We start from the raw sequence: 24,214 nt of genomic DNA, 5'->3' as shown, positions 1-24,214 counted from the left end.
GTGGCAGAGTTCTAGCTGACGTGTACCTGGTGCAATGTGTGGTAGCGGTACTACCGCACTTTGCACCGGTACTACCGGTTATGCTGAACCTGTTTTCTTCTCTTTTTCTCTCCTACCACGTTGCCTCGCGACACACACACAAAACCAGAAAACCTATCAACTAATCTTGAGTCTTCCGATCCTGAGGTGTTTAGTGAGGACACCGTGCACCTGCAAATCTTTCAAGACAACTATGCACACGGTGAAATACATTCGAGTGTTGTTATTAAACACACAAAACACTATGGAGAGATCTTGCTCTTTCACCCAGGTATGTCAAAGAACTAGGAATAGCTGGCTCAGGGCCGGCTGGCCCACGGTAAAGCCGGCTGAGGAGCAGCCGGCTTAGGCCGTAGCTAGCCGCCTTGGGGCCGACTGGAACCACGCCTGGGTTGGCTTGGTCATGGCAAGCTATGCCATGGTCAGGGCCGACTTCGACATAGGTTATCCGGCTTCGGCATCGCCAAGCCGACTGCGCCCATCATTGTCTGGGTTCGTCATTCCCCTGGCTGGCTCCAGAGACTGGTGATCCTTGCAGGAGAAGGCTCCTGGATGCTCGTCCGGGTGCAAAACTCCATGAGGATGTCCCATCCCGCTGATCCTGGGATCCTGCAGATCTACAGGGATCAGCATGACCAAGCACAATGATGGCCCGACTCTCGGGGGCGGCGTAGGCTACGAAAGGCGCAGGCTAGGGGCCGTAGGCTATGGGCCAGGCCTAGATGCTAGCCTACGGGCTGTCGCTTGGCCTGTCATGTCCCTGTCAGCTGCGATAGGAGGACGAGATAGGGGCGGCCACCCGGGGCCCCCAGCGCCTCGGGACAGCGCGCGGACCCGAAGAAGGCGGAGCCGTCACCGTATGCTATAGGGGTCTCCTTGTAAATGTAACGGGCACTATATAAGCCCCAGTAGCACCCCCCCTTTGGGGGCCCGATGATTCTCACCGTTCCACACTTAGAGAAACCGCTCGGGAGCTGAGGCCTTCGTCTACCTCGAGCTCGCTCCGAAGCCGGCCACAGATCCAGGAGCATCTTTGTACTGTCCTCAGAGCTTATACACATCAAGCAGGAGTAGGGGTGTTACCTCCACACGAGGGCCCCAAACCTGGGTACGTCGCTATGTCGCTCATGCTCATACCCGCCTCCGGAGTCCGCCGTAGGCCATAAGGCCTAACCACTTGACTTAAGCCACCCCATGGCATCTGCCATGACGATACCATGACAGTTGGTGCCCTCCGTGGGGCCGTCAGCGTCTGCGACCGGAGTCACCTTCCGGACGGGCCTCCTTCTTCCCTCCGGCGAGCGAGTCGCTTCAGGCTTGATCTGGAGGCTTGGATCGCTGGAGTGCGTCAATGACAACGCTGGCTGCTTCGCTGACAGGCCACCCCATGGCATCTGCCATGACGATACCATGATAGTTGGTGCCCTCCATGGGGCCGTCAGCGTCTGCGACCAGAGTCACCTTCCGGACGGGCCTCCTTCTTCCCTCCGGCGAGCGAGTCGCTTCAGGCTTGATCTGGAGGCTTGGCTCGCTGGAGTGCATCAGTGACAACGTTGGCTGCTTCGCTGACAGGCCCTTCCCTGCAGGCGGCAGCATCATCACCTTCGGCACTCACTGCGTCTACGTCGCCACCGTTGCACCGCCGCACTATCCTCGGCAGGTGCGGAACTGCACCAGCCCACCGCGTGGAGCCGGCGCCGGCCGCGTCACCGCCAGCCCCTGTATCAGCTAGGAGGTCATGGTCATCGGCGACGGCAACAACAACATCAAGAACCCGCGCACCCGGGGACCGGAGCTGGAGCGCACGGCGCAAGGAGCGGGCAGCAGGTCTACGTCCGCGGCACCTCCGCCTCCGCCTCCGCCTCCGCCTCCGCCTCCGTCCAAGCTGGATGTTTCCCGGGAAAAGCTACGCACCCCCTCGCCACCGGCGCAGATCCGAGCAACCTCGATGCTGAGTTGGAGCATCACCGCCAGCTCCTCCTCCAGCAGGCGGACAAGCTCACTGCTGCCAAGCGGCAGCTGGAGATTACCACCCGCGAGTACAACACCGCCCATGGCTTCACCCCTGTTGCAGATGGCCCTAGCCGAGCCGGACACGTCCGTCGCCGCGGAGGTGGCCTCGGCGGCGAGCTGGACCGCGACACCGACTCTGCGCCCCGCGACTCCATGGCGAAGCCGGTCTACAACACTCCCATCAAGAACATGAGGGCAGCGGAAGCCGCCGCCCAGGAGCTAAGCCGCCTTGAAGGCAAAGAGCCGCGCCGCCAGACGAAGTGCGTGGCTGAGCTGCTGCGCATCACCAACCAGCAGCAGACTGACCCCAGGTATGGCAGCATCGCCCCTAGTGGTTCCCTTGCTCATGAGCCGGCTGGCGGCCCCAGAGACACTATGAAATCCTCATCTCCGCACCCAGGTCGGGCCAAGGGCTCGCTTGGCGGGGCCCACGTCGGCTCCAGCCGCAGCAGCTGGCAGAAGCAGCCGACTGTCCAGAGCAACCGGAGTGGCCAAAGCCAGCCTCCTTCTCGCCACGAGCAGCCGACGCATGCTTATGAGCAGCCGGCACCAAGGCGCCCGCATCATCCGGCTCCAGAAGCCAGCGGACATCGCGCCCCGGCCCGCTCCCGGCTGGGCCCGCGCGTTGAACCCGTTGATGCCCGAGACCGCATCGACCGGCTCGTGGAATCCCGCATCACGGAAAAAGAGGGGACAACCGGCCCCAAGTGCTTTGGCCCTCGCATCCTCGGCGAGCCCATGATCGATGGGTTCCAGCTCCCCCGCGACACCCCCAAGTATGATGGCACCGCCAAGCCGGAAGACTGGCTGCTGGACTACACCACCGCAGTCGGCATCACCAGGGGCAACAGGCGCTGGTGTCAGGGGGGATGACCCCGGGTATGTCAAAGGACTGGGAACAGTTGGCTCAGGGCCGGCTGGCCCGCGGCAAAGCTGGCTGAGGAGCAACCGGCTGCGGTCGTGGTTGGCCGCCTTGGGGCCAGCTAGGACCATGTCTTGGCCGGCTTGGTCATGGCCAGCAGTGCCATGATCTAGGCCGGCTTCGATATTCCGTATTCGGCTTTCGATAGAGTCGGCCGGCTTCTACATCGTCATGCCGGTTGGCTCGCCCTCAGCCGGGTTCATCATTCCCCTGGCCGGCTCCAGAAGTTGGTGATCCTTGCAGGAGAAGGATCCTGGACGCCCTCCGGGTGCAAAAGTCCACGGAGCTCTCTTGTCCCGCTGATCCCGGCCACTAGCGAGCAACAGCGATTAGCGTGACGAACAGGCCATCATGGCCCGGCTCTCCGGGGCGGCGCATGCTACGGGCGGCGCTACGTAGGAGCCGCAGGCTACCGGCAGGCCTAGATGCCGGCCTACGGGCCGCACATCGGCATGTCCTGTCCCTGTCGGCAGGGACAAGAGGACGTGACCAGGGTGGCAGCCGGGGGCCCGCTCCTCGGGACCACGCGGCGAAGCCGGAGCCGGCGGAGCCGGCGCCATAGACCATATGGGTTTCCATGTAAATATTCCGGGCAGCATATAAGCCCTAGTAGCACCCCCCTTTGGGGGGATCGATCATTCTCTCTTTCCATATTTGGTAGAACCGCTAGGGAACTGAGGTCTTCTTCTTCCTCAGGCAAGCTCCCAATCCGGCCACAACTCAAGGAGCACCATTGTACCGTCCATACACCATATACATCATCAGGCAGGAATAGGGGTGTTACTGCCACACGAGGGCCCCGAACCTGGGTACATCGCCGTGTCGCTTGTGCTCATACCCGCCTCCGGAATCCATCGTAGGCCACAAGGCCTCAACCACTCGACTCAAGCCATCCCATGGCATATGCCGTGACAGATCCACAACATTTGGCACACACCGTGGGGCCTTCAGCGTCTGCGGCCGGAGTTTTCTTCCGGACGGGTCTCCTTCTTCCCTCCGGCGAGCGGGTTGCTTCAGGCTTATTCTGGAGGCTTGGCTCACTGGACTGCGTCAACGACAATGCCGGCTGCTTCGCTGACAGGCCCTTCCCTGCAGGCGGCAGCGTCATCACCTTCGGCAATCATCGCGTTTACGTCGCCACCGTCGCGCCACCACGCTACCCCCACCACGTGCGGAACTGCACCAGCCCTCCTCGCGGAGCCGGCGTTGGTCGCAGCGCCGCCGGCACCGGCATCGCCTAAGAGGTCATGACCACCAGCGACAACACCACCAAGACCACGCGCGTCCATGGCCTGCAGCTAGAGCGCAACGGGGACGTGGGCAGCGGCTTAGGCTCCGCTCCGCCTCCGCCTCCTACATCCAAGCTAGAGGCGGCCCGGGCGAAGTTGTGCACTCCCCTCGCCACCAGTGCCGACCCAAGCACCCTTGAGGCTCAGCTGGAAGCACACCGCCTGCTCCTCCTCCAGCAGGCGGACAAGATATCTGCCGCCAAGCGCCAGCTGGAGATCACCACCCGCGAGTACAACACCGCCCACGGCTTCACGCCAGCCGGAGACGGCCCCAGCCAGGTCGGAGAGGTCCGCCGCCGGGGAGGTGCCCTCGGCGGGGAACTGGACCGCGACGGCGAATCCGCGCCGATCGGCTCCATGGGCAAGCCGGTCTACAGCACCCCCATCAAGAACACGAGGGCGGCATCGGCGGCCGCCAAGGAGCTAAGCCGCCTCGAAGGCGAAGAGCTGCGCCGCCAGACAGAGCACGTAGCTGAGCTGCTCTGCATCGCCACCAAGCAGCAGAACGATCCCAGGTATGCCGGCAACATTCCTAGTGGTTCCCTTGCTCATGAGCTGGCTGGCAGCGCCAAGGGCGGCCCCAGAGACACCATGGAGTCATTATCACCGCACCCAAGCCGACCGAGGGCTCACTCGGAGGGGCTGATGCCGGCTCCAGCCACCGCAGCCGGTAGAGCCAGCCAACCGACCAGAGCGACAGGAGTGGCCAAAGCTGGCCTCCGCCTCGCAACGAGCGGCCGGAGCACGCTTACGAGCAGACGGCGCCAAGGCGCCCGCACCATCTAGCTCCAGAGACCAGCCGCCACCGCCAGCCGGCTTTCTCCCGACTGGGCCCGCGCATCGAACCGGCTGACGCCCGAGAGCGTCTCGACCGGCTCGTGGAATCCCGCATCGTGGAAGAAGAGGGGCCAGCCGGCCCCAGATGCTTTGGACCTCGCATCTTGGGCGAGCCCATGATCGACGGGTTCCAGCTCCCCCGCGACACCCCCAAGTACGACGGCACCTCCAAGCCGGAGGACTGGCTGCTGGACTACACCACCGCAGTCGGCATCGCCAGGGGCAACAAGCGCTGGGCCGTGCGCTACTCGCCGCTCATGTTGATCGGCTCCGCCCGCACCTGGTTCAACAACCTGCCAGCCGGCAGCATCAATGGCTGGCTGGACTTCGAGGAGGCCTTCATCAGCAACTTCACCGGCACCTACCGTCGGCCCGGTCGGCCCCAACAGCTGGAAATGTGCAAGCAAGGCCCGGCTGAGACGGACCGCGAGTACCTCACGCGGTGGTGCGAAATACGCAACTCCTACGAGGGTGTTCACGAGATCCAGGCCATCAGCTTCTTCATTGCTGGATGCCGACCCAACACCATGTTGTGCCATAAGCTGCGCCGTAGCGAGCCCAAGACCATGGCGGCCCTGATGGCTATCGTGGACAAGTACGAGTTGGCTGAAGAAGCCGGCCAAACTCCGGCTGGAGAACCGCTGGCTGCAACCCGGCGTGACCGTGCTGAGCCGACCAAGAGCAAGCTAGCTGAAGGAAGCTCCCATGGCAACCGCCGCGATAACTATCACGCTTGGCCGTGTCCGACAACATCTTGGATTGAGTGCCCATCTCGCTGCTAAGCTTCTGGCACTTCTCATCCACCTCGTCCAGGCGCTAGCTGAAGTCATCCACCTTCTCTTGCTCAACCCGCTTGACGTTGTTGAGCTCGGTCAGGTGGCTCGCCTCTAGGCGGCGCAAGCGCCCCAGCTCCCCCTCCATTTCCTGGACCTTGGCGGCCAGTGTAACATCCCAAGAGTAACACCCTAGACCCCTTTTGAGTTTTTCTTGTTTTGTTGCATTCCATCATATTGCATGCATGCATGTCACCTTTGGTTTTTATTAAACGGCTTTTTGTTTGGCTTTTGGTTTTCCTTGTTGTTGTCCTTCTTCCTCCCATCTTCTTTTATTTCTTGGTGCATCCCCTCCTCTTGTGATGTTCCAAGAAAAGCAAACTAATCTTTCTCCCTCTTTTAAACCTAATACTAAAAGGGTCATGCCAAAATTTTCTAAAATATTTGGTGGCACCTTTTGATCTCTTCTACCTCCCAACCTTGCTATGCCAATTGTTTGGGTTGGAGACACTCCTCCTCAAGTGATTGGTTTGTGTCATTAATGTTTTGCAAATATTTTGGGTTATCAAAATAATAATTGCAATTCCCTTATATTTTATGTAGCAACCCTTTTACCTTTCTTCTCCTCCTTCTTCTCAAAACCATCACATGTGATATAAGGTTTTGATTCCATCTTGTACTCTTTCCTACCTTTTCAAATACTTCAAAATGGTTCATCTCTTTTTCAAAACAGTTTTGGTTTTGAGTTGAAATAAAATCAAAATTAGAAAAGAGAGGGAAGAGAAACCCTAGCCTAAAACCCTACCCTAACCTAGCAAAACTAACCAGCCGGCCAGCTCCTTATCTTTCTCACCTTGGCCCATCTCTCACTCTCCACCTTGGCCCCTTTCATCTCACACACCAGCCCAGCTTTCTTCCTCCCAAAAATAGCCTTGCACCACCCATCCCTCCCCTTTCCACGTGAGACAACCTCACCATATCAGGCAAAGAGAGCTCCCTGCTCTCCACGTTCTTCTCCTCCTCCATCCACCGGCTCTCCTCCTTCACCTTTAAGAAGCAGCACCAACTCCAGACCAAACCCTACCCCTCTTCCTCCTCCTCCAAAACAGCCAACCGCCACCATCCTCTCCTCCCGGGAGCAAAGCTCCACCCGCAGCCAGCACCTCGCCGCCGGCCACCACCATCGCCATGGCTTTCCTCGCAGTGACCTGAGCACGGGAGTACCTCTACGTAGACCGTGGCCTCCTCCTCTACGTCCTCGTCATCGTCACGGACACAAGGACGCCAAGGCCAGCTCATCTTCTTCACAGGCGCCAAGTCTACCCCGGCCACCTCCTTCTTCCACCTCTCCGGCAACCCTCCACCGCTTCTACTTTGTCAACGACACCCCAGCGTGAGCAAGAGCCTCTTCTTCCTCCCCTGCATGTGCCCCCGCATCTCTGGTTCGAGTTGAAACGGGAGAGATGAGAGGAGAACGAAACTGAATTCATCAAAAACGCCCAGTTTTCTGCCACGGTACTCTGACTTTCGACGCATCTCACAGCCGGCACATGCCACGCCAGCAAGATATCTTTGTACCGTTGTAAAGCTGAGAGTGAGGGCTACAACTTTGCTTTTGGAGTCGATCGATTTCATCGAGTATTCGCGACGTCATCGTCGAACAAAGTCAGCCCAAAATCTGGTTGCAGTTTTTGCTGTTACACTGCCATGCCGCGGCCTCGACTTCCGACGAACTCCGCCGGCGACTCCGGCCACGAGAGCACGCGCCGTTGCTCCCCTTAGATGTGTGCCACCACCAGCTCCAGTTTTGTTTTTGGTTTCGTTCCAAAAGGATGCCCAGATCTGCCGCATCGGACGCTTTAAAATCCGTGCAGAAACGCATCTACAGGAAACCTGCGCTGTCGTTTTTATTCAGTTCAGTGTCAAATTCAGTTAACTGCATCCAACACCTTACCTTGGTTGCAACCCGTATGATTCCAAAACCGAATCTCCAGCCCTCTGGTTACACCTCTTTTTCCTCACCGCAACGACCCAGGCTCGAATCCTGGCCGGCGCAGGATTAAGCCAAACTTTTTCCAACCTTTCCACGTGGAGCCTACGTGGCAGGTGACCCCACTGGTCAGCTTCCCTGGCTAGCTCCACCTGTGTGTAAACTGTTTCAGCCCAGTTTCAGAATTCCATTTCAGTTTTTGCTCCCTGGACATTTTCCAAAAGTTTCAAACTACACTTATACAAATCCAAATTAGACAAACTTTATATCCATTTTGATCAGAAAAACATGATCTACCCAACCATTAACTTTGTTTCAACTTTTGAACAACTAAAATTGGGTCACTTTTCAAATCTGAACTAAAATTGATTAATTTTGCTAAATTCATAACTTCCTTTCTATAACTCCAAATTAAATAAATTGTATATCTATTCGCATCAGAAAAACATGAGGATTTAAAATATTAACTTGCCATGCATCATTGACATCATCCCTGTTTCGGCCTAATTAAAATTTGCAACTATAACTAAATGTTATGTGAGGGTGTTCCATTATTTCAATGCTACTTTGAACACCCCACTTAATTTTGCTATGTATAAAACCCTTGCACCTCATGCATCATATTGCACATTGCATACTTGTATTGATTTGTGCCTTTACTTTCCTTGTATGTGCTATTTGGTTCTTCTCGAGTAGACACCGACGCTGAGCAGTTCGAGCAAGAGTTCGAGTACCACCCCGAGGAGGATCGCGCTTGTACCACTACTCCTGAGTTGACAGGCGAGCCCACCTCCTTCACCTATTTTACAGTTTCTTGCTCTTTAATCTATTGCTATCCTTATTGCGATTCTGTTGTGTCACGTGTCCTATTCCACTGTTACCCATATGAGCCGTGTCAAATATCCGCTACCTACCACCGTTGTTTGTTGGTTGAGCCTTGCGAGTCGTAGCGCGAGTTTAGGGTCTTGTTGTTATCTCGATATGTTCGAGATATGTTGGGAAGTTGACACATGACACACCTTATGGATAATGTTGTTGATAACTTGTTACAACTAAAATTGCTAAGGGATAATAATTAATGCAGAGGCATCGGTGAGCCCCTTTGCGAAAGCATCGGATTTTTGTCTCGCTTGTGTCCCCTAGGACCCGAGTTCTTGTTATATGTTCTAAGGTTGAGCGCACTAACCACTCGCGGGGGGTTTTATCGGGACCTCCCATCACCCATTACCTTTTCTCAAGTCTGTTGAAAAGGGGGCAACAACCTTGGTTTTATTTGCCTATGCCATGTATGCCATGCTTTACTTACTGTTGCCTTCGGGTGTTTACTTCCTGTTACCTTCGGGTGTTTATATTTTGTATTGTACCTTGCTAGACGACTTATCTAGTGCTTGGCCGTAAGTGCCCGCCTAGACGCCTACGCAACCCTGGGTCCGCTTCGGAGTACGGCCGAACTTCGTTACGGGTAGCTTAGTGGGGTGGCCCCCCTAGACTTTCTTGTTGAACTGGGAACGGTCTTGTCGTGATATCTTTCCTTCGCCTGGTTGGAAGATAGAGCGTGCGTGTATGGGAACAGTAGTGCACCCCTGCAGGGTAAATCTTTTCGGAAAGCCGTGTCCGCGGTTATGGATGACTTGGAGCTGTTTAACTCGATCATAGAACAACTTACACCTAATCTTGTCGCTAATAAATTGCTAATAATCTGCGTAGTAAGTTAGCACTAATACAACGGATACTGAATAAAATTGTCAACTGTGTGAGTGCCTTGCTAGTACTTCTTTGCGAAGGGGGATCGCATTGGCTGGGTTTTGATTGCAGAGTATAGAACTGTTAGTTTATGCGCTCTCTCACCTTCTCTATTAGACGAATGTTGTAGCGTGTCTCTATTGGTTAGTAGCTTTGCTGCCGCTAAACCCCACCATATAGCCGGGCGAAGTTTATACCGCCCCCCGGCGAGCACAGCCGGTCTTGTCTCGCAAGTACGTGCCAATGGTACTTACCCTCGTTTTTCTCTCTCTTTTTCCGGAAACCGCTGTTCGACAAACAGGTACGACAGATGCTGAGCAGTACGCTGGAGGATACTTTGTCGAGTTCACGGACGACGACCTCGTCGGTTAGCAGGATCGCTCCTAGGCAGCAGCCTGTGGCTTGTTGGTTATGGACCCCGTCTATTTATTTTCTGGACTCTTAGTCCTATTTGGATCTTGTCTGTACCCAGACTATTTGCTTCCGCTATGTATGATGTACTGTTGGACATGTTGTCCATTGAGTGTCATTTGGATCTTGCTCAGTAGAGCATTGCTATATAAACATTATTTCCATCTTTTGTGTCGTAGATGGTTCTGCTGTGATATGTAACTCTGTATTCCACCCTTGTAACCTGTGCACTTTGCGTGTATGTTGAGAAGTGCACAGGAAGGTGAAGCACTCAGGCCTGGGAACTAACCGTGAGCCTATGAGGTCTCCTCATACATGCGGGCTCTTACGTTCTCTACTCCTGGGGCTTACAGCCAGTGCCTTGGTGTTTTCCTGGCTGGCGGAACACTGTTCGCGTGGCAGCCGGAGCTCTTCCTGTAGCTGGGGGACCTAGGCGGCGGCAGCTGCAAGCCGGCAAAAAGGGCATCAGCCGGCGGCAGAACAGATAAAAGAAAACACTCGCAAGTTGAAGAAAACAAAAGTTTACCTTGGGAAACCTCTAGCTGGCGGGCCAGGGAGGAGCGCTCGGCCTTGGCCTTATGGTAGCTGGCCACCAGCTTGTTGTACAAGGCGGTCCTCTTCTCGGAGACCAGCTGAAAGAGAAAAGAGATTGCGGCAAGATTAACAAATTAATATGCGAAACCCGGGCCGACTCCACAGCAGCCGGCCCGTGCCTCGGGGGGCTACCAGTATAATAGCAACAATGAAAACAAGTTCAAATCGGAAAACTCACCTTGACGGCCTTCTCACAATGGCCCAGACGGGTGGTGGACTCGGTGGCGGTGGTGTTCAGCAGGGCGCGGAAGTCGGAGAAGAAGAGCTCCATGCTGGCCGCACCCCTCCGGCCATCCCGGCTGGTGACCTCGTTGGCATCAGCATCAAGCCACTACTTCTCCATGGTGCCCACGGAGCCCAGGCTCGAGTCGACGCTGGAGGCAACGTTCGCCAGCTGCTTGGCAGCCGGACTCACGTGCAGGCTCAGCTCCTGCTGCCACGGCCGCTCTTCAGCTGGCCCCTTGGCCTTGAGCTTGGCCAGGGCCTCCGCGTCACCCGACTGCTTCTGCTTCTTGGGGGCCACCTGGGGCGCCCTGGCCGAAGCCGGTTCTGAAGCTGGAGGCGGTGTGGTCTGAACCACCGGCTCCTAGGTGTTGATGGGCTCCGGCGGCGGCACCTCCGCCTGGCCCGAGCCGACGTCGCCCATGGGCACATCCCCGTCACCTCCGCCCGCCGCGGGCGCCTCCTGCCGGCTATGCCGCAGGACCTCCCGGATTGTGGGCTGGCCCGCCTGGCGAGCTGGCTCATCCTGTGAGCTGGAGCCGGCACCCGGCGCAGACGGCGCGGGTGAAGAAGTCCCCGCTCCCATGGAGGGCTGCGGGAAAGCTGGTGGCGTGGGGGTCGCCTCCCTCCTCGGAGGCTGAGGGGTCGGCTCCCTCCTCATCCGCTGTGGAGCCATAGGCGGCGACATCATGCCGGACGCCGAGCCGGCCGCCCCGCCCTTGGAGAACTTGATGCCGGAGCTACACCAAGCAAAAGGAAAAAAACAAGTAAGATACAAACCAAGATAACCGGGTTGAAGGAAAGAAAAGGAATCAAACAAGATGCAAGAAGAAAGACTCACCCGTCCGCCTCCGGAACGGCCTTGGGCTTCTTCCGCTGGCGCTTCTTCGCCACTAGGCTGGAGGCTTCCGGCTGCTCGGCGGCCACCTTCAGCTTCCGCACAGGAGCAGCGTGGCCGGCTGCTGGGGGCGCCACAGCCAACGGGGTCCCGACCAGCGGCTCTATGACCATAACTTCGTCATCATCGGTCAAGTCCACAGAGGGGAACGTCGAGGCGGACTCACCTTGGCTCCCGCCGGTTACGCTGGCCTCCGCGTCCGGGTTCTCATCCTCGCCGGCTGCCCGGTCCCCCTCGTCCTCCGAGCCGGGGAGGTCGGCGTCCCAGACCTTCCCCGTCAGGTCGCCGTCTTCCTCGACCATGCGCGGGAAGTTCTGCAGGCGGCAGAAGATAAGAACACAACAGAAAAACAACTAGGAGGAAATAAACGCAAGCCGGCAAAAACCGTCAAACTTACCACAGGCGGAGGGTCATCCCTCCGGTAAGGCTCCATCCCCCACTGCCAGTTATCCGGCAGGTGCGCTTGGGAGACGTGGTTCACCCGGTGGGCTACGCCCTCGCTGGAGAGCTGGACTTTGGAGGTCTGGGTCGGGTCAAGCCGGCCGCTCATGTAGCAGATCTTGTGGGCCCGCATCTGAAGCGGCAGCACCCGCCAGCTGATGAAGGTGCAGATGAGGTCCGCCCCCGTCAGGCGGTCCCGCGTGGTGCAGGTCCTAAGGAACTCCAGGAGCATGTTGACTTCAGCTGCTGGGTCGTTGGTCTTGGGGGGGCGTAGCCCCAGTTGGTCTTGGCAGGCGGAGCCGGCGAGAAAGCCGGCAGGTTGATCATGTCCTTGGTGGCGTCCGCGTTCTTCACGTAGAAGAACGTGGTCTGCCACTTCTTCACCGACTCGGCAGCCGGGATCTTCGGGAAGGGCACGTCGCGGCGCAGATAAAGTGATGCCGCTCCGCAGGCGCGCAGCTTGCCATCTGTGGTCTGGGCCTTCAGGAAGAAGAGCTGGCTCTAGAAGTCCACGTCCGGCCACAAGCCGGCGTACCCTTCGCAGAAGGCGGCGTAGCAGGAGAGCGAGAGGTAGGCGTTGGCCGGCAAGTGGAGCGGTTGCAAGCCAAAGAACTCGAGGAAGGCGCGGAAGAACTTACTTTCCGGGAGGCCGAAGCCGCGGTCAAAATGCGCGACGAAGACGACGTATTCGCCGGGGTTGAGCACCGGATCGATCTCCGACGCCGGCAGCCGGCATTCCACCCCTTCCGGGATGCGGTGCGTCCGACGAAGGCACTGCACGTCCGCCCTGGTGGTCGAAGCTCTCTCCCAGGATCCGCTGGCATGAGCCATCTCCTCCGGCGGCGGCGTGGATGGCGACGGCGGCGGCGAGCGCTGGGTTGAACAACGCCCCCCGTGGCTCCGGTTCCGGCTGCGCGGCGGCGGCGTGGCCCGAGGTACCTCCGCGGCATCCGGGTGCAAGATCTCAGCGACTTTCGCCGGAGAAACCGAGCGGAATCGAAGCTTTGCGAGGAAAAGAGAGAGAGAAAGCAGAGCGTCGGCGCAAGGAGGAAGACGAAGTGAGGGAGAGCGCCTCGAGCCTCCCCCTCCGCCCCATTTATAGCGGAGTGCAAGTGGGATCGTGGGCGGCGACGTGCGATTAACTGCGCCCACGATCCCCATAACTCCCGTGCGTTTCGGGTAACTGCCCCACGATCTCCGGCTTTCGCGGGGCCACGTCACCAACAGCCACAGAAAATCCTGGGCCGGCAGCGACATGACCAAACACTGGGCCTGGCCCAGGGAATCTGGTAGGAGCCAGTCACGTCGAGCATAGGGCCCGAGGCGGCGGAGACTCCGAACTCGCCACGCGTCCAAGCCGGACCGGGCCACGGGAAAACAAGCCGGCGCAACCTCCGTCAAGCTGGAACTTTCTTCCATACTCCAAGTCGTAAAAACACCTGGCGCAAGCCGGACTCCCGTCTCGTGGCCAGTCGGACGGCCTGAGCCGGACTTCCACGGGAAGGGAGGGCGCAGCCGGCCGCGTAGAAATTTTCGGCCGGCCCCTTGTGAAGGCTTTTCAGCCGGATCAACGAGATCCATCGACAACAGGCTTCAGGGGGGAACCTGCCCAGGCCCTTCTGCGCGCAGGGCCTCGCCAGCTTCAGGGGCTAATGTCGGGGGATGACCCCGGGTATGTCAAAGGACTGGGAACAGTTGGCTCAGGGCCGGCTGGCCCACAGCAAAGCCGGCTGAGAAACAGCCGGCTGCAGTCGTGGCTGGCCGCCTTGGGGCCGGCTGGGACCATGTCTTGGCCGGCTTGGTCATGGCCAGCAGTGCCATGATCTGGGCCGGCTTCGATATACCGTATCCGGCTTCCGATAGAGTCGGCCGGCTTCTACATCGTCATGCCAGTTGGCTCGCCCTCAGCCGGGTTCGTCATTCCCCTAGCCGGCTCCAGAAGTTAGTGATCCTTGCAGGAGAAAGATCCTGGACGACCTCCGGGTGCAAAAGTCCACGGAGTTGTCTTGTCCCGCTGATCCCGGCCACTGGCGAGCAACAGGCCTGGCTCTCCAGGGCGGCGCAGCCTACGGGCTTCGCTACGTAGGAGCCGCAAGCTACCGGCAGGCCTAGATGCCGGCCTACGGGCCGCACGTCGGCTTGTCCTGTCCCTGTCGGCAGGGACAAGAGGACATGACCAGGGCGGCAGCCGAGGGCCCCGCGCCTCGGGACCACGCGGCGAAGCCGGAGCCGGCGGAGCCGGCGGAGCCGGCGCCATAGACCATAGGGGTTTCCATGTAAATATTCCGGGCAGCATATAAGCCCCAGTAGCACCCCCTTTGGGGGGATCGATCATTCTCTCTTTCCATATTTGGTAGAACCGCTCGGGAGCTGAGGTCTTCTTCTTCCTCAGGCAAGCTCCCAAGCCGGCCACAGTTCAAGGAGCACCATTGTACCGTCTATACACCATATACATCATCAGGCAGGCAGGAGTAGGGGTTCCTTTTAACATGTTGGTCATGATATCACACTTCTTTATTGTTTGAATTCCAACTAATTCTTTTAATAAACAAAAGTAATGATGTAATAATAATCTTGAATAAATAAATAAACAATAAATTTTTATTTTAATTTAAATTTAATTTTTTTTATTAAAATAAAAAACCTGAAAATTTGAAACCTTAGGATGTGTAACATTAGGTCCCCCCTACCCTACCAAAGAAACCAACAGCAGCTCTCTCAACAAAACTCGCGTCCAGAATATCAACAGGGCTGCCCATAGGCCTGCTAAATGAAGGATCAAATTGTTCGTCCAGGTCCATCATATCACCATGACAGACATAGGGTTCTGATTGATTCTGCTGCTAAAAATCATACATGTGCTGCTAAAAATCATACATGTCGGTTATATTTTGTTGAGGGAACACGTACCGTATCAGAAAGAAAACAGTTGTATCAGAAAGAAAACAGTTGTGTGAGAAAAACACTCACGAACCTGTCTCCCTCGTTGAAGTATGCATTCACAGCTTCAGTTACGTCATCACTATGCTCCTGAGTATATTTCATTATCACCAATATATCAGCCTAGAAAGTATAATGTATATTACAAATATTACGCAGACAGCAAGATCGGCAGGCCTTTTTATGTAGTGTAGACTGGAAATGAAGAGAAAATGGAAATAACGGATGATTGGGAGCACTGACCATGCATGACAGGCTGTAGGCACGTGTTCACAATTCACATGCAAACTGTGCTAAGGAAAACTGTGAGCACGGATCCAACAGAAGTAGACGCTCTTGCATGCAGTGAGATAATCCAGCCACCTAGCTTAGAGCAAGAGAGGCATGCCACGGTAGTAAATAGCATCTTTAGTAATTTCTTAGTAGACAGTGCGGACATGCTGTAAAAACACCCTGAAAGAATGTCTTCATACAAACTCACTGAACCCTTGTAACCCGAGTGTACGTAAACGTTTCCCGCTGGTTGGTAGTAAATATATTTCAAACATATAAGCAGTGGCAGATGAATGTAAATAAGTTTCAGAATGTATTTTAAAACGTCAAATACCTAGATGCAGTAGACACGCTATAGAAATCCTAAAACAATATTCTCAACAAAAAAAAATCCTGAAACAATGCCTCATTCTAGCTAGGTAAGAAAATTTCAATATGATCTCATAAGTATCCAAGTAATTCCAATTTTGTTAGTAAGCACTAACTTGGTTGCCTGCTGGCAAAATTTACTTCTCAAATTCTAGCATCATATGTGAACTAAGCATATTGTAGCATGTATTTAACAATTTCTAATATCTAAATGCATTCCAATCGTCAAACCAAAATATAAAATGAAACCGCTACAGCTTCTTAGTCACAGTGGTGTTGACGCTACCTAAAATATCTCTGAAACTACAATCTAAAGATCATTCATCTGCGACATTCTCCGCTAATCCATCCGTAGCTGGACTTTATAAAAAAAATACAGAGGTCCCTATAGAAACATGAAGCTTATTTAACCCTTACATGTAGACTATCATCATGAACTGATCTATGCGAGCTCCTATGAAACTTGGCCAATCTCTTCAGAACTGGCCAAAATATGCGGCCAACGACTATTAATCTTGGCACTATTGTATAGCAGCGAAAAAATAACAACTACCTGCGCTCTGCCGCATCAAATCCAGCGGGAGGGCAGCCAGGAAAAGTGCCTCCCTGCGAGCAACCCAGCTCACGGCACCAGATCATGTTTGGCCCTTGCGAAATCCGACATAGTATCTGGCGGCCGCATGAGTGAACATCGTTCTTGCAATCCAAATTGGTGGCAACCGAGAGTGATTGAATCCTCTAGGTGTAGAAACACAGTTAATTGAAACAAAGATCTGCAGGGCGTCGACGCATCGAAAAGGTGGGACGGCGGCATATCGAGAAGAAGTGATCTTGGGTCAAGGTCGAGAAAGGGGGCTGGCCATCCTCAACACCAGCCCTAGGACGAACAGAACCCAGACAGCCACGGCGCACGAGATGCCTCCGTCCCCATCAGTCACGCCAATCCATCCGGCAACCTGTGGAAGGGGGTGGGTAGAAAGGAAGCTCGGGTACCTCCACCAGTGTCGAGCTCATCCGCTGGTTCCGCCCGCGCCAAGCCATCGCAGCTGGCCTTGTTGGGAGAGGAGCAGCCGGAGCTGCGTGGTGCGGGCGGCCGGACTGCCAGGTCGGCCAAGACGCGGGGCGGCCTGCGGGAGCGCGGGGCGCCGGAGTCGGCCGGAGGCGGGGCGGCCGGTGACGGGGCGAAGCCGGAGCTGCGGACGTGGGAACGCTCTGCCGGCAGGGGCGCGGCGAGGCGAGGCGAGGCGCTGCTGGGCGCAGGCGCGGAAGAGGAGCCGGAGGGTGGCCGGCCGGACGGCGAGCTCGAGGGCGGAGCCGGGGCGCAGCCGGAGGAGGACAGAGTCGACGCTCCGCATGCAGCCGGAGGAGGGCGTCGGTGGAGCAGCCGGAGGGGGACGCGGGAGCGCAGCCGGACCACGGCGGGCCGCAACGCCGCAACCTCTGCTCGTGCGCTTGCTGCTGCTCATGCGCGCACGCACACACAGCTTGCTGCTCGCGCGCGCCTGAGTGGTCGCCGAGCCACCCAACCGAGCCGCTGCATCTTGGACATGGTACGGAAGGGAAAGGAGGTGATGTGGGGAGAAAAGATGCGAGGAAGATGGCTGCGGCCAAAGCTGCGTGGGGCGGCGGCCGGAGCTGTGGTCGGAAACCTAGCGGGTTGGATCTGCTCGGGGGAAGAGGAGAAAAGACTCGGGAGAGAGGAGAGTGAATGAGAGGGATGGGTCCGGGCCTGGGTTTGGAGTGCAGTTCCAGCGTCTCATGGGTCTCAATGTCAGTGAGGTAGGAAACTCAGGCTATGGTAACTAAATCTTTTACCAACTAGTCGAAAGGAAGGGCTCAGATCGCTCAAAACGAAAATCGAACGGTCCATATTGTGCGCGCGGGAGTGCCCTCACAAAGCTGGGTATTCACCAGGCTTAATTGCTTTAGTAATTGGTTTTATGCTTTTATTTGGTTCTTAAGCATTTGACTTTCATGCCTTGCATTGGTTGCTTTGCATGGTTGAATATTTAGACGATACTCCGCTAGGCTTTGATTGCCAATATATGCAATGAAATTCAAGTACGTGCATATATTATGCATATATTATGGGGGAGTTTGTTCTCAATATTAAACTTGTCTTGTTTGCTAAATTCCTTCTATCAACCCTCCCAAAGAGATTATCATCAATTACCAAAATGGGAGAGATTGAAAGAACATGGAGCCCCCATGTGTGGTTTTGGTAATTGATGACAACCCCTATGAACTAATGGTTGCGTTGAGTTTCTCTTATAGGTTTTGTCCATAGGCAATGCTTGCACCATATGTTGGTTTCAAGGTTGCAAAAAGAAGAAAATGAAGAAGATCAAGTGACAAGTATGTCTTGAAGAAGAAGACGGACTGAGATATCATGTGCATCTTCAAGACATCAACAATATGAAGAATGAAGTCGGTGGTGTGTGCGTTGAAGAAGAGGGGTGAAGACGGAGAGTTCATTGTTGAAGAGGAAAGAAGATGTAGATGAAGATGGAGAGTTCATTGTTGAAGAGGAAAGAAGATGGAGCTTGCCATCCATATGGCAGACATGGATACATGAAGATATGCCGAAGAACAAACTCTCCCATGGTGGATTATGGGGGAGCAATCCGCAAGACTTCATCAAGCAAGCGCAATCAAGAATGACGTTCCATCTTGAAGCGGTCAAGATCGTCATTGTCAAGTTTAAGTGGAATGCGCAAGGTCAAGGTTTGTTCTTGATAGGCTTTCTCTCTTACCGGTCTCTTGTTGTAGTTGGGAGACCGGGTGTGTAGAATAGTTGGCCGTACTATCAAGAGGGCTCTCGAATGAGTCACTTGGTCGTATCGTTCGGAGAGAGCTCAAACCATTACATGCTTTGCATCATGCTTCTTGGTTGTGCTTGGTTCTTGTCCATGTGATGTTTTAGAGCTTGTGTTTATTCTCATGACAAGCTCTAGCTCATCGAAAACGGATTCCGCATGTGTCACTTGTTGCGTTTTCGAGTTTCGCGCTTTTCTCGGTTTCTCGTATTGAGAGGTTGTTCTTGGTTCGTATCCATGTGATGTTTTAGAGCTTGTGTTCATTCTCATGACAAGCTATAGTTCATCGAAACGGATTTTGCACGGAGAACTTGTTGTATTTTTAAGGTTGAAGGTTTTACCGGGTTGTCTTTTATAGATAGGTCAAACCTTTCATCTTTTTTTATATCCTACCATGTTGGACTATGATGGTTCTCTGCATGATCTTGTAGATCTCATTCCTAGATTCGAAACGAGCCCAAGATCATCAAAATTGGAGCCCGGATGCTCAAGTTATGATCGTTTTCGTATAGGACTGTTTCGGTGTTCCCAGAAGCGGTAGTACCGCCCCCGGTACTGCTCTAGTACTGCTTAAAGGTCGTCCAGCCCCTGTTTTTTGAGCGGTACTTGACCGGTATCACCACGGTACTACCGGTGAACGGTACTACCGGTGCTACAAGCGGTAGTACCGCTCGTGGGCGTGTTTTTGGCCGTTTTTTGCTCCAACGGACATATTTTTTGGGCCCCTATTTATACCTTTTTTCCTCCTCCTTTCCACGTAGCTCTTCTTCCCACATTCTCTCTCCTCCATTGTTGATCTTGAAGAGCTTCTTCCTACTCTTGATTCCTTCATTATTTCTTGCATCTTTTTGAGAGAAAAGAGAGAGGAGATCTAGATCTACTACTACACCAATTGAATCCCTCTCTTTGTGAGGGGAACTTGCTAGATCTAGATCTTGGAGTAATTTGGTGTTCCTCTTACTTTTTGTTCTTCCTCCCTTATTCCCCCAATAGCTTTTGTAGCTTTGTTGGAATTTGGGAGTGAAGGTCTTGGGCATCTTAGAGCATCTCCAATAGGCGCACTATATTTCAGCGCGCTAAATCTCACTTCCGCCGCGCTGTAAACGTATGGTGCGCGCTGGGCGGAAATTTGCCCCGCCGGACGCGGCAAAATGCAGCGCGTGCGCGGGCGGTAAAATGGGTCCTCCGCCGGGCGCGCCAAAATACAGCGCGCGCGGGCGCGAAAAACAACTTTCTACACTACTATGCATTCAACAAGATCAAACACTCACATATAAATCATGAAACAAATGATCTACCATAGTTCAAATGGACACAAAGTGCAACACACATCACATAGTTCAAGAACGACACACAACATGACGTAGTTCAACAACGACACACAACATATGGTCGACGGGTCGTGGGCGGTGGGTCGCGGACGCCTTCACTTTCTTCGGTGGCGCAACGGAGGCGGCGCCCACGGCTCCGTATGGGCGTTTGGACGACGGCGCCTTCCTCCTCGGCGGCGCCCGCGCCTTGCCGGCGGCCTGCGCGGCGGCGGCGGCTGTGTGTGCAGCGTCGCGCGCGGCGGGACGAAGAGAGCACGGGCAGCGGCGGTTGTGTTGCCGGCGTCGGTGCCACCGCTAGGGTTTGGCGCATGGGGCGGCGGCGCGGCAAAGGCGGCGGCAGCGGCGGCAGGTGGAACGGAGTAGGGAGGGGTTGCTGGGGTGCCGGAGGGCCCGTCCATCGTCGGGATTGCGCCGGCGGCCGCGCGGAGGCGAGGGATTGGGCGGTCGGGCGGCGAGGCGCGGGGGGGGGGGGGGAAGTTTCAGCGCGGGGTTTCTTCGCGCGTGCGTCGAGCGATGACGCGCGCTGTAGCCGGCACACAAAGTTTAGCGCTCGCGATAGCGCAAACCGGCCCGCGCCCAAAAAAAATTACAGCGCCGCGCCATTTGCAGCGCCTGCTGGAGGGGCAATTTTGCTCCCGCGCGCTGCAAAACGGCAGTTTATATAGCGTGCGGCCTATATAGCGCGCATGTTGGAGATGCTCTTAGTGGTGTTCTTTGACATTGCATTAGGTGCATCGGTTTGAGTTCTCTACGGAGATTTGGTCTCGTGAGAGTTCATGAGTATTGCCTATTGGATTCTTGGAACCCTAGACGGCTTGTAGGCCTTTGTGGTGTTGTATCCTTTGTGGCGTTGTTGTCTTTGTGGCGTAGTAGCCTTTGTGGCGTGGTAGCCTTTATGGCGTTGTTGCCTTTGTGGCGCATTGTAGCCTTTGTGGCCTTGTAACCGTTTGTGGCTTTGTAGCCTTTGTGGCCTTGTAGCCATTTGTGGCGGTGTACTTGAGAGCTTCCGGTTGTTGTGGAGTTTGCCTCAAACTTGTTACTTGGAAGTTTGACCCAAGCTTGTACGGGTTCGGTGACCACCCTCAAGGGTCCCTTAGTGGATCGAGGATTTCCCTTTTGGTGGGAAAGGCTCGAGGAGAATACGGTGGCCTTTGTGGCATATGGAGTGTCTTGTGCCTCCACACCGCTCCAACGGAGAGTAGCATCCGTAAGGGTGTGAACTTCGGGATACATCATCGTCTCCGCGTGCCTCGGTTACTTCTCAACCCGAGATCCTTTACTTATGCACATTACATTGTGATAGGCTTCGTGCTTCATGTTCTATATATACTAGAAGAATTCCCCGCGCGTTGCGGCGGAAATTTCTATGAAAACTTTGGATTGTACTTTTGGTAGTTGCCACATTGGTAGAGGCACGAATCTTTGTAATATCGCTTACAATATGATTTTGTAGTGATATTGTAATGAAATTTAATTAGCTGAAGTTAAGTAGTAAAAAACTTGAAAAAATGACATTGCACGTGTTTTCAAGGAAACTGATTATTAAACTAAGGATTTACAATAATTTATTTTGAAATATCAATTACACGTCATAGCTTAAGTAAAGTAGTAAAAAAAAGTAAAAGACGACATGTCATGTATTTCCTACGGGAGAATTTGGCTTTTTTAACACGACAAATTTGTATAGATCGCATGGATATGGCCATGACCGAGATAACGCAATGAACGGATGAAGATGGAAATCGTACGGTTGTGATAAAGTGGTGATGTGGATAGGCTCCATGTCAAGATAGACACATTAAATCACCCTATAGTGGGGTTTTGCTTTATAAGAGATATAAATTGCTATCACCTTGTTGCTTATCTTGCTTAGAATAGGTTGTTGGTGCACATAGGCAAACCCTAGTTTGTAGTCTTTGTGCTTGACAAGTAAAACATAGTTTTATTCCGCACTTGTTCAATCCCTCAAGTAGAAGTTTTTGTAACCGTCTATTCACCCCCCCCCCCCCCCCCTCTAGGTGACATCCTTGGTCATTCATCAGTATCTATGTCTTTCTCTTCATTTTTAAAATTTTCTTATTTCAGCCCTTATCATTTTGTTCATCCTCTTTCTTTATTCCTTTCTTTAGTCTTCGCTATTTCTTTCTTTATTGGGTCTCACTTCTTCATTACTTCGGTGATTCATTATTTATTTCAGAATTTCAGCTATTCATTTCTTAGCTTTTCATTGTATCATTCTCTTTATTGCTTCAGTCTCGTTCACTCACATATTAGATCTTCAGCACTTCAGTATTCCAGTCCGTATTTTTATTCTTTCTTTTATCTGCAGTACTTTATTGTTTCAATCACATTTAGTCCTCAGTACTCATTTTGGCCACATTTCTCATTCTTCAGTTCTGATTAGCTAAGGAAAACTGGCTTGCCTTGAAAGGAAAACTGATACTTTTGTACAAAAAATTGTCCAAAGGAGGCTGACTAATTTCTGTATTTATTCCAAACTCACAAATCAATTTCTTTTCATTTGCTTTTCTTTGGTTCATGTTCAAGCCAGGTGCCTTCTTTTCTCTTTTGATTAATAAGAGAAAGTGCATGCTTCGTAAATGACTTTATAAACTATTTGGATGCTTCAGAATTTTTTACTAGAAGCTCATAAAGAAAATCGTCCAGCATTTCCAGTTGATGCACATTCTTCCGTGGCAGGCTTTGTATCATTCTCTTTATTGCTTCAGTCTTGCTCACTCACATATTAGATCTACTTCAGTGTTCCAGTCCGTATTTTCATTCTGTCTCTTATCTTCAGTACTTTATTGTTTCAATCACATGGGGCATGTAATCCACGGTGGATCAAGGTGGCTAGAGCAGCATATATAGCTTGTTTTTGTTAGTCTAATTCTTCTTCAGTTATTTTAGTTTGTAGAGTAATGCCATTTTATTCTGTTAGGAAAAATAAGCCAAGCAACCCGAGGTATGTTCGCAGCTTGGTCGTTGTGTTTGTTTTCCGGTAGAACTGCACTGGTGGAAAAACAGGCTTCGGGTGAGCCCCATAAGTCGCGATGCTGCAGGAACCGCGACTAATGGTACCTTTAGTCGCGGTTCGGGAGGAGAACCGCGACCAAAGGCCTGGGCCCAGGCGCTCGGTGGCCAGCCGGTGCACGTGGGGGGTCTTTAGTCGCGGTTGGCCTGGCCAACCGCGACTAAAGGTGCCCGAAGGCCTTTAGTCGCGGTTGGCCAGGCCAACCGGGACTAAAGCCCCTCCCCTATATATACCCATCCAGCAGCCAACACTTAGCCATTTGGTGCCATTCTCTTCACAAGCTTCACAAGTGGGTGTTAGGTTTGCTTTTGGTTCCTCTTATGCACATAAGGTGTTTGATGAAATGCCCCAAGAGCATGAAACAAACATGATATGAAGTGTTGGAGCCACACTTGAGCTTTCTCATTTATTTTTTCCTCCTCGATCGCGGTTAGCAACTTGAACCTTTGATGTGTCGTTGATAAAATGTGCATGTGTGTGTAGTTCATTGTTTAATTTATATTGTTTGTAGCTAGTTAGTTTAACAAATGCATGATGGTTAATTATATATTTTATATTATAATAATGCAGATGAATCGACAATGGATGTACGGTAACCGACTCTCCGGCGAGTTCAGTGCGGGTTTGAAAGATTTCCTCGTAGTGGCTAATGCGAACAAGCAGGGGGGTTTTGTTATCTGTCCATGTGTTAAATGTAAGAATCGAAGGGTTACTCTTCCTCAAGAGATGTTCACATGCACCTGCTTCGGCACGGTTTCATGCCAAGCTATAATTGTTGGACCAAGCATGGAGAAAGAGGGGTTATAATGGAAGAAGATGAAGAAGGGGATGATTTCATCGATGAAAGCTATCTTGCTCATTTCGGTGATACTTTCATGGAGGATGCTGAAGGTGAAGGGGAAGGTGAAGGGGAAGGTGAAGAAGAGGCACGTGATGATCCCGTTGATGATCTTGGTCGGACCATTGCTGATGCGCGGAGACGCCGCGAAACTGAAAAAGAGAGGGAGAATTTGGATCGCATGTTAGAGGATCACAGGAAGGCGCTGTACCCCGGATGCGATGATGGTCTGAAAAAGCTGGGCTGCACAATCGGATTTGCTGAGATGGAAGGCACAGCAGGTGTAGCTGACTCGGCATTTGAAAACTTGCTGAAAATGTTGAAGAATATGTTTCCAAAGAATAACGAGTTGCCCGCCACTACGTACGAAGCAAAGAAGGTTGTCCGCCCTCTAGGTTTAGAGGTTCGAAGATACATGCATGCATCAACGATCGCATCCTC

At 53.6% G+C, this 24,214-nt stretch overlaps 1 long non-coding RNA gene across 1 annotated transcript; it reads left to right on the top strand.

Moving 5' to 3' along the window:
- The first annotated feature begins 6,945 nt into the window (after positions 1-6,945).
- On the top strand, positions 6,946-10,183 carry LOC139831904 (uncharacterized). Its single transcript, XR_011746291.1, has 3 exons — positions 6,946-7,266; positions 8,560-8,643; positions 9,908-10,183. It is a non-coding gene; the product is annotated as an uncharacterized lncRNA (long non-coding RNA).
- The last annotated feature ends 14,031 nt before the right edge of the window (positions 10,184-24,214 follow it).

Source organism: Lolium perenne, chromosome 6 (assembly GCF_019359855.2).
Source record: "Lolium perenne isolate Kyuss_39 chromosome 6, Kyuss_2.0, whole genome shotgun sequence".
In the NCBI taxonomy this organism is placed as follows: domain Eukaryota; kingdom Viridiplantae; phylum Streptophyta; class Magnoliopsida; order Poales; family Poaceae; genus Lolium; species Lolium perenne.
This window is presented reverse-complemented; position numbering and strand designations above follow the sequence as displayed.